Here is a 9538-nt window from a genome sequence, read left to right as displayed (position 1 = left end):
GCTTCAACCTCTGGAAGGCACAGGACGAGTCCTTCAAGACTGGCTTTTCATCTTGAAAGTTCAAGGGTGCTGAGTCACACATGGCCAATAGGAAATGCACCTGGTAATCTCTCTCCATGCTCTGTTCAACCCCAATTATATTGCCCTTCTCTGCTACTCCTTCCTTACATGATCAATCTCCTAGAAAAATGATCTATCCATTGGCCTCTATTTTCTCACCTCCTACTTAACTCCCCTCCCCACAATCTGTCTTCTATTATTGTTACAAAAAAGAAACTGCTCTCTCTGAGATTAGTGTGTCTTTTAATTGCAAAATGCTGTTGCTTTTTCTCAATCTTCATCTTTTGATTTCTCTGGAACTTTTGATATTATTGACCACACAATCCTTCTAGGTCAATAATTCTCCTCTTTGGATTTCCTTGACACTGTACCGCTCCTCTATTTCTCTTCCGCCTTCCCATGTGGCCACATTGTGGCCGAGATCACTTGAAACAGAAGACTCAGCTCTATGAACGAGTTTAGAATTCTATGGCCACTAAGGGTGTGAGATGACTGAGAGCAAGAGCCATGACAAATAATCGTTTAACTGTGCTAGTTAACTCATAGAAACAGTCAGAACCGTAATTAGCAATTCTGACATCAGAGGAGGAAGCACCAAGTGACTTCAAAAGCACTTTGAATTGCCCAGGACGTTGCACTGTATTGAAGAGACAGAGACCCTGGGAAACTGCAAAGGAAACCACTGGGGTAGGTAAGAGATCAAGACCAAACCAGAAAAGAGCTCCAATGGGATGGAGTCAATTTGTCAGAGGAGAGAGATGAGGAAGACATCAGCGATAGGCTGCCCAGTTCACCATTTATTCTTGTGGATTAGGCTCTAAGATCCATTGTTCTACTTACTGAAAGAATACACATGTTGTCCTCACCCTCTCAGTGTTGGGGCCCTGGAACAAAGCCCAGCCTGGCCCACCTTAGCTACAGCACATCTTCTGTGTTTGTGACTATCTCATCCAAGATACAACAGTCAGTAGGTTCTAAAAGCAAAGACTATTGTCACTTGTCAGTCAATACGAGGTCTTCTCTCCCAGTACTCATAAGCAGCAATCTCTGTCTACAGCTATGACCTTCCCCCAGTGATGGCTAGGATAAAACTGGTGACTCTTTGGAAACTGAGGATTTTTTTTCCCAAAATGTAGCTTTCCTAATGTTGAATTCAGCACCCTCCACTTTTTCAAAAGCCACTATTATGTTCAGGAAAGTGACCTTTGCACAAAACTGCTGAGAAAACTGAATGGCAATATGTCTCTCCTCCCCAGTGTAAACAATTTCCAAAGTTACATCAAACACTACAAGTTTCAAAGAATCAATAATGTAAATATTCAGGTCACATGAGAAAAGAAGATAAGAATGAAATGTTAGCTCTTTTTAAAAATGTGGAGAGCAACAAAAACTATCAAAATGTGCCTAAACATTGACATCTGGTCTGTATCTTACAATTTTAGACGACATTGCTCGGGCTGCTAACAGTTTAAGTGACTTGCCCAGGATTACATAGACAGGACATAAGCCCAGGACCACCATGACTGCAAGACCAGCTGTTACTCCCCTGTGTTATGGTGCCTCTTGTAGTACTTCTCCCACCTGCCTCATTCCTCCTCAGTTTCCTTTGCTGGACCTTCATCCAGGTCATCCCTACCAACCATGCGTGCCCCCTAAAACTCTGTCCCATGCCCTTGTTTAGTCTTTCTATATAGTAGAGGCTCCTAACCTGAGGTCCAAGGACTGATGAAGAAGGTCTATGGATAGTTTTAAGGGTATCTGTGGACTTGTTCATGGACAATTTCACAATACCAACAGCCTATTGGACATATTTCAACCTCGATTCCCACATACATCTTGAACTCAACATGTCCAAAACAGAGATAACTTTCTCCTTAAACCTTCCCTTCTTCTGAACTTATCTATTAATGTCGAGGGCACTACCACCCTTTTAGTTACCTAGGATCGCAATCTCAGTGTCATCCTCAACTCTTCTCACCTCCTTATCCCCAGTAGCCAATCTCTAGATGAGTCATATTGTTTCTATCTTGACATCTGTTATATATGTTTCCTTCTCTCAACTTACACAGCTACCACTCTGGTTCAAGCCTTTGTTAGCTCACTTCTGATGTCATGCAATAAACTTCTAATCAATGTTCTTGACTTACCTTTCTTTGCACTTCAATCTATGTTGCTAAACTCAACTGCCAAATAGATTTCCTAAATCACAAGTCTGATCATGTCTATAGGAAGCCCCAGTCATTTCCTATTACTCCCAGGATCAAATATAAAATGTGTTGGTTGACTTTACAATCCATCACTACCTAACCCCATCCTACATTTCCAGTCTTTTCACTTTAAACTCCCCTCTATACACTTAGTCAATAAATTTAGTAAAGAATATAGCCAGTCAATAAACATTTCTTAAGAACCTACTTTGTGCTAGGCTCTGTGATAAGTGTTGAAGATACAAAAAGGGATAAAAGACAGACCTTGTCTTCCCTGGAAGAGCTCTCTCCCTCTCTCCCTCCCTCTCTCTCTCTCTCTCTCTCTCTCTCTCTCTCTCTCTCTCTCTCTCTCTTTCTCTCTCTCTCTTTCTCTCTCTCTCTCTCTCACACACACACACACATACACACACACAATGTATAAGATAAATATGAAGGAATTATCAGAAGGAAGGCACAAGAATTAAGAGTTTGGAACACCTTCCTGTAGAAGATGGGATTTTAGCTAGGACCTAAAGGAAGCAAAAGAAAAAAAGGCAATAAGTAGAGATGAAGAAGGAGACCATTCCAGTGATGTGGGACAGCCAGAGAAAATGTCTGGAGCTAAGAGATGGAGTGTCATCTTTGTGGGACATTCAGAAGCCCAGCATCACTGGATCAAAGAGTATGCATTAAGGAAGAAGGCATAAGAAGACTGGAAAAGTAGGAGGGGGTTAGGTTATGATGGGCTTTGAATGCCAAACAAAGTATTCTGTATTTGATCCTAGATGCCATAAGAAGCCACTGAAATTTATTGAGTGGTGTGTGTGTGATCAGACCAGCATTTTAGAAAATTACTTTAGTGGTTGAGTGGAGCATGGATTTGAGTGAGGAAACAGCTGAGGCAGGCAGACCCAGTAGCAACTTGGATGCAATTTTCCAGGCATGAAGTGATGAGGGCTGGTCTTAGAGTAGCAGCAGTGTCGGAGCAGAGAAGGGGGTGTATATGAGGGATGTTAAAAAGGTGAGGTGGAGTAGAAGTAGCATTCCAGATTAACACGTGAACATCCTCTTCCAAACAACTTGAAAATAATGTATCAAATTGAATTCTGGAGTTGCAAAGCCAATAAAATTTGAGGTGAGACTTTTCTAGTCCAAGACAATTTGGTATGTCAGAAGGAGAAGTCTGTGAATACTTATCCAAGAAGCATGGTAACATTTATATGAACTGATGCAGAATAAATAAACAGATGAGAAAAACAATCTACACAATGATCATAATACATAAATGGAAAGAGAAGGGAAGGAAAGAAGAAAGGAAGGAAGAAAAAGAAAAAGAAAAAAGAAAAAGGGGGGGAAAGAAACTCAACATTGTATAATTATAATTGCCAAGGTTGGTTTTTAAAAAGAGGTGAGAACATACACCCCCCCCCCCTGCTTTGCAGAAATGGGGGACTATGGGTGTGGAATACTGCATATTCTGACAAATGCAGTCGATAATATGCTGGTCAGTTTTGCTCAACTGCTTTTATTTCTCTTTCTTTTTTATTTCCTGTTATAAGAGATGATTTGCTGGATGCCAATAAATTTAACAATTTAAGTGAAGAAGAATAATCTTTACAAAAATTGTAACTGCCTAGATTAATAGAAGAGGGAACAGAATATCAAAATAAACCTACTTCAGAAAAAGAAATTGAGGGACAGCTAGGTGGCACAGAGGATAGAGCACTGGCCCTGGAATCAGGAGGACTTGCATTCAAATTCGACCTCAGATACATATCGCTTACTAGCTCTGTGACCCTGGGCAAGTCACTTAACCCCATTGCCTAACCACCTCCCCCCCAAAAAAAGAAAGAAAAAGAAACTGAACAGGCTATAAATAAGCTTCCTAAGAAAAAAGGATTATAATCAGATGTATTTATAAGCGAATTCTACCAAACATTTAAAGATCAATTCATTCTGAAAGACATGATAAATAAAAGTTTGTATTATGTGGTTTTATATATATATGTATATATATATGTATGTATATCTATATATGTATAAATTGTGGATTGGGTTTGGTGGGTTGGTGAAGGAGAAAAAAATAAAAAGTAGGTAGCAGAGAACAAAAGAAACATCAGAAGGAACCACAGAAACTTGGTTACTTTGAAAATGATGTGTAGTGTTTATTGTATAGCTTCTTTTTATTTTTTAAAGTAAACTGTAATGAGAATTTATGGTTTTATATTGAATCCTCTTCTTATCTTGTGCCGTGTACATGGAAATGTTCTTTTTTTTGGTATTTTGGTATTTAAGTTCAAAATTAATAAAAAAAAAGTTCAAAAAGAGAGATGACTTGTCTAGCAAGGGACCAGAGAAGGATAGAGTCTAAAATGGGGGCATTATAAAAATAAAGAATATCAATTTATAAAAATTAAAAAGACCTCATGTGCAGCTAGATAGAGAGCTAGGTGTGGAGTCAGGAAGACATGATTTCAAATCCAGCATCAGACACTTATTAGCTGTGTGACCCTGGGAAAGTCACTTAACCTTGTTTGTCTCAGTTTCCTCATCTGGAAAATGAGCTGAAGAAGGGAAGGGCAAACTACTTTGCCAAGAAAACCCCAAATGGGGTCATGAAGAGTCAGACACAACTGACCTACAAACAACAAAGGAAAAGAGTCAAACTTTGTTCTTGATTATTCTTGGTCACTAAAATAAAGTAATATTAACCACATATAGCAGATATTTTTAAAAAACTTCATTTTTCAAAATATTTATTCACCTTTTAACTTCACAATTAAAATGATAAGACAGCAGTTCCAGCTTCCTCCAAAATACCAGATTTATCATTGACTCCTCAGTCCCACTTCTTTCCTAGAAAACATAATAAACTTTGGGTACCCAGTCACAGCAACATTGTGCAATGACCAACTTTGATAGACTTAGCTCTTTTCAGCAATGCAAGGATCTAAGACAATTCCAAAAGTCTCATGATGGAAAATGCTATCCCCATCCAGAAAAAGAACTATGGAGTCTGAATGCAGATGGAAACATACTATTTTCTTTTTCGTAGTATTTAGCTTTTGTTCTGATTCTTCTTTCACAACATGACTAACGTGGAAGTACGTTTAATAAGACTGTACATGTATAACCTATATCAGTTTGCATGCCATCTTGGGGAGAGGAAAGAGGAGGGAGAGACAAAAATTCAGAAATCAAAATTTTATCAAACTGAATGTTGAAAACTAAAAATAAATAAATAAACTGGGTTAAAAAGAATCTATTTGCTACTAGCACCAGCTCTGTGAAAAACCAGGTTTGTTTTTCAAGGACTAAATCATGCAAATCTCTTAATTTATATAGTTATGCTTTGTATTTCTGTTACTGGCATCACCATCCTCCCAGTTACCCAGAATTGAAACCTTAGAATCATCTTTGACTCTCTCCTTGCCTCTCATTCCCCAAATACAACATGTCGCCAAGATTTGTGGACTTTGATTCTACCTTTCACCATCTCTCAATGGATTCCATCTTCTCCTCACCCTAGAACAGGCTCTCATAATCTCTCACTTGGGCTATTGCAATAGATCTATAACTATGTCCCTGACTCCAATCTCTACTCTACTCAATCTGTCTTTGCATGTGTCTGCAGGAATCTTCCCAATGTCCTGCTGTGATGTTAGTTATTAGTCCTCCACTCCAATACCACCACTAGTTCTGCATTGCCTACTTAAGAGACACCAGGCAGTGATGGGTTGCTGGAGGAAGTCTAACAAAGTTAACAGTCTTTCATCTTTTTTCAGCCAGTAAATGCATTGCTCTTTACAGGGAATAGAAGGGCCGATTAGGTGAGGTTAAAATAGTTTCTTTACCACAGTCATTCAACCCCTTATCTGTCTGAAGACACAATCAATAAATAAACACTTATTAAATACCTACTGTGTGCCACGCACAATTGCTAGGGGCACAAAGATGAAAAATTAATCCCTATTCTCAAAGAGCTTATGTTCTATTGAGTGAGGTGACATGTGTGTATACGTATGTGCGTGCATATGTGTGTGTATATATTCAAACAGAGAAGAAATAGAAAATGAATACAAGGTAGTTTGGGATTGAAAACACTAGAAGTTGGGGAATCAAAAAAACCTTCATGTGAAGGTGGTGCTTAAGCTGCATCATAAAGGAAGTGAGCGATTCCATGAAGGCAGAGGTAAAAAGGTAAGGCAATTATGGGATGGGGAATAAGCCATGCAAAGGCATGAAGATGGAAATGGAATGCCATGTGGGAGAGACATAGAGAAAGACAAATTATCTCTGTCACAGACTATGGGGAGGGGAATGATGTATAATCAGTGCTGAAAGATAGGTTGGGGTGATTTGTAAAGGAGTTTAAAAGCCAGCAGAAGAGCTTTTATCTTATCCTAAAGACAATAGGATAAGAGCTTATTTATCCAGTTTACACAGGAGTTTACTGAGTAGGGAGGTGACATGGTTAGATTTGAGCTTAAAGAAAATCCTTTCAGAAGTTGAGTCCTGGGGATACTTACCTGAAATGTGTATGATAAGCTCTAAGAATTAAAAAGGGTTTTTGATCAACAGTCAGATGACAGAAAAAAACTGGGGCTTAAAGGAGAAAACAGAGTTTGACTGTTAACAGAAGAGTTTGGAAGAAGGAAAGCAGTTAACAGAAGAGTAAAAACAAAAGTGTTCAAAGGGCAGGACTAATCTCAGTGTAGGTCTCTCTCTTTTTCTATAAGATGATTGAAAGGAAAAGCTTCTTCATCATTGGTTGATAGGACTGACTGAGAGAAAAGCAGACTTTTTAAATCAATGGGTAAAAAAAAAATTGTCTTAGAACTGATGAAAACATTAACCGTATTGGCTAAGAATGTTGATTGAACATCACAGTTGTCTTCAGTGCAGGAGAGAGGCTTTCCAGTAGCCCAACAGAGAAATGACTCTGAACATAGTTCCTCAGATGGGGACAATATCTGAGGCAGAATAGGAGATTGAAGGAAGTAGGCTAAAGGAGTTATAGCTTTCATCTGCAGGGAAGAGGCATATTAATCATTGCACTCCCTGTTAGACTGTGGATATAGCTAAAAGAGCTGGTGAAAAAGCTGTATCATATTCACTGCAGGGGAGAGGGTTACTAACTACAGCATTTCCAGTAAATTTTGGACAGGATGCTAGGCTAACAATAGGTTGATAAAGATAATGATAAGGGTAGCTGGAATTTATATAACTTTTTCAGTTTTGCAAAGTATTTTAGGGAAGTGAATGAAGAGTTTTATAGTATTATCTCATTTGATCCTCACAATATGTCCTGTGGACAAAGTAGGTTCTATTACTGTCTTCATTTCAAAGTTGAGAAAACTGAGGGAAATAGAAATTAAGTGACTTGCCTAGGGTCACACAACTGCTAAGTGTCTGAGGCCAGATTTGAACTCAGCACTTCCTGACTTCAGGACCAGTACTCTATGCATTATAATGTTACCTAGCTGCCACAAGATTGCATGTATTCCTTCATATAGTTGTGCTTGCCATATGCATTACCAGATATTTGCACATCCCACAAGTGATTCCTGTGCAGGTCTACTTTCTCATTAAATATGCTTTACATTGAGAAAGAGTGAATCTTAGGTTTATGAGGAAGGGGGGAGTGTTCTCTTATTACATTGCTACTTAATTTACATGCCTAATTTTTAAAGATATGTTCTTTTTTTTTGTCAAGGCAATCAGAGTTAAGTGACTTGTCCAGGGTCACATAGCTAGTAAGTGTCAAGTGTCAGAGGTCAGATTAGAACTCAGATCCTCCTGACTCCAGGGTCAGTGCTCTATCAACTGTGTCACCTAGCTTCCTCCGAATGTCTTATTTTTGAGCTAAGTGCATGACTGGTAAAGTTAAACACATCGGTGCATGAACTGATGGAGAGGATACTGACTCACAAAGTATCTAGAAACTGGAGTAGCTAACTGGAGTGCCCAAAGTGAGGGGGACTCAGGTTCAGCACACCTGAACTATAATTTCCTGACCTTAGCATTCAAGGCTATGCATCATCTCCCTCCAATTAACCTTCCCAGCATCATTTCATGATTCACATATTGAACATTGCAGAGAAATCTGAACCCCCTGTTCTTGTCTTGCTCTCTCTGGTATTCATGCCTTTCCTCATTCCATTCCCTAAGGCCTAATCTCAGGCTTTGGAGGTCCCTCCTTTCCTTCAAGGCCCAGTTCAGGTGCTGCCTGACCTCCCAAAGTGATTGTGATATCTCCTTCCTCTCATTTCCCATAGTCCTTTGCTGGATCTCCTCCTTCTTCAATTTTGCCTTCTAGCTAATGATGTATGTCTCTACCCTTTTTAGGCTGTGACTACATGAGGGAAGATCTGTATTGGGTCTACCTCTGCTGCCCTAGGGTTCATCCAGGTCCCATACATGGTACTTGCTTAATAAATATTTGTTGAATATAGGCAAGCTGCATTTTGAAGACTATCTTTTAATTGCCAACACTAGCATCCCAGCATGGCCACCATCTGAGGGATACCAAAAATGGTCAGGCAGACTTGCAGTGAAGAAAACCTGGCTTCAAAGCCTGCCCTTAATACTTACAAGCCATGTTTCCATAGGTCTGTAAACTCTCTGTGCTTCAGGTAACCCTTTGATCATTTTCTATGAAGTTCTAGGTGGATGATGGCCTGCGTGGATGATGACATGCATGGATGCTTTGAGAAAATGACCAATCTCTGAAAGTGTCTTAGGCACAGCTGTATTGGTCCCACACTATTCCAAGCTTCTGACACTAGGGTTTTGTTGTTTAAGTAAAATCACATTCACATATACATAACAGCTAGCATTTCTATCATTGAGGTTTGTGAAGTGCTTTATGTATATAATTCATTTGATCCTTAAGACAAACTTGTGAGGTAAGGGCTATTATTCCCATTTTACAGATGAAGAAACTGAGGCAAGCAGAGGTTAGTTCACTTGTCCAGTGTCCCATAGTTAAATGGGTGTTTGAGAAAAGATTTCAACTCAGGTCTTCCTGACTCCAAATCCAGCATTCTACTTACTATGCCGGCCGTCTAGCTATCACAGGAACACAAACACACTCTGAAATCTACTATAATAATAATAAGATCATATTTACATAGCTCTATAAATATTGCAAAGTGTTTTAAATATGATTAAATTATATAAATAATTTGAAAATAAAGGAAATTCACAATATGAGCACTCATATGGATTCCTCATTTGGGTGATATGTTTATGTGTTTTCCTAGGAGAATAGAGCTTCTTTCCTAGGGAAA

This window comes from Vombatus ursinus, unplaced genomic scaffold (assembly GCF_900497805.2).
Source record: "Vombatus ursinus unplaced genomic scaffold, bare-nosed wombat genome assembly UNPS02014847.1, whole genome shotgun sequence".
Lineage (NCBI taxonomy): Eukaryota > Metazoa > Chordata > Mammalia > Diprotodontia > Vombatidae > Vombatus > Vombatus ursinus.
Note: the sequence above shows the minus strand (reverse complement) of the source record.